Source organism: Lathyrus oleraceus, chromosome 4 (genome assembly GCF_024323335.1).
Source record: "Lathyrus oleraceus cultivar Zhongwan6 chromosome 4, CAAS_Psat_ZW6_1.0, whole genome shotgun sequence".
In the NCBI taxonomy this organism is placed as follows: Eukaryota; Viridiplantae; Streptophyta; class Magnoliopsida; order Fabales; family Fabaceae; genus Lathyrus; species Lathyrus oleraceus.
This window is the reverse complement of record NC_066582.1, coordinates 226383473-226385047: the sequence shown is the minus strand read 5'-3', so window position 1 is coordinate 226385047 and position 1575 is coordinate 226383473.

Below are 1575 nucleotides of genomic sequence, written 5' to 3'. Positions count from 1 at the left end.
TCGTGGACCAACTTTTTTAAGTGGTCCATGTGGACGTGACCTATTCTACTGTGATATAAGCCAGATTCATGCTCATTACTCAAGAGACATACATCACTTGTAGGAATTTTATTTAAATTCAATGTGTAGATATTTCCATTTTTTGAGCTAGTAAATAGAGTTTTATTTGATTTAGATTTTAAGAACCTGCATCCAGAAGAATCAAAGGTTACAATGTTACCTTTGTCACATAATTTACTTATGCTAAGTAAATTATGTTTTAGCCCTTTAACCAATATAACTTCCCCAATCGTTGGACTGAGAGACTTACCAATAATACCAAACCTAAAATTTTCCCCTTATTGTTATCACCATAAGAGACAAAACCTCCCTTATTAGGAGATAAGAAGGAAAATAATGTTTTATCATTGGTCATATGCTTTGAACAGGCGCTATCAAAGTACAACTTAACATTGAAAGTTGTAATTCATTCTTGGAATAAATAATCAGGTCTTAACTTTAGGTACCCATATTATTTTGGTCCTCTATTATTAGTTTCATGAATGTCGTTGCCATTGGATTTTATATCACAATCATTTTAATGGACAAATATATTTTTCATTATGCGTACACAATATGCTTTTATAAAAATATGAAGGAGGATGTTTTTCTTGTTAGACAGTAGGCCTAGATCTAGAGGGGGTGAATAGATCCCAAGTTAAAAATTTATTGAAAAATTTAATTTAGAAATATTTATAGCGCGGAAGCAAGTTTCAAATATTTTTCATATCAAAACTCGTCTAACCGAACCTACCATTGAATAGCTCGGATATGTGTAAAGGTGTCAGTGTTATGATAATAATCCCCAAGTCAATCAACAACAATTAAGCACAACTAATTGAATACTCTAAAATAGTAAAAGTCTATCTCCAATGATAATAACACACAAAAAACTAGTTGAAACAATTTGTTGAACACTTTGCGTGTCATTAACAACGTTTGGATGTTTGTATAGTGTTTGTAGTTCTTAGAAATCCAATCACTACCAAATGGTATGTGACTACTACAACAACATAAATTTCACAATGATTCAAAAAATATTATCTAAACAATGTTGATCAAGAGATCAAAGTAATCGACAATTTGCAAACAGAAAAATAAAAGAGAGAGTGAGAGAGAGAGTGAGTGAGAGAGAGAGAGAGAGAAAGATAGTACATAATCATTTTTTTATGCAGTTACCCAATCAACCTCACTATGGGTACCTCTTCCCTCAATTTGTATTCGAATTGAGATATTATTATAATAGATCTTACTTTGCAAATGTATGTATACAAGAGATGATAAACCAAATCCCATAAACCCTAAGTTTGTTCATGACTCTAGCACCTCCAAAAACCTTGATTAAATATTGATCAAGACACCAACAATGTCGCTTCAATTCACCTGTTATTGCTACTTCCTTGCATGACCTTGCTTCAGTTCATAAAAACCTTTAAGGAAAACCCCACCTCGATTTTCTGATTTGAATCTCTCAAAGATCTCAACCCAATATTCTCGGTACAACAAACCTAATTGGACGTTATCAATCCTAATCTA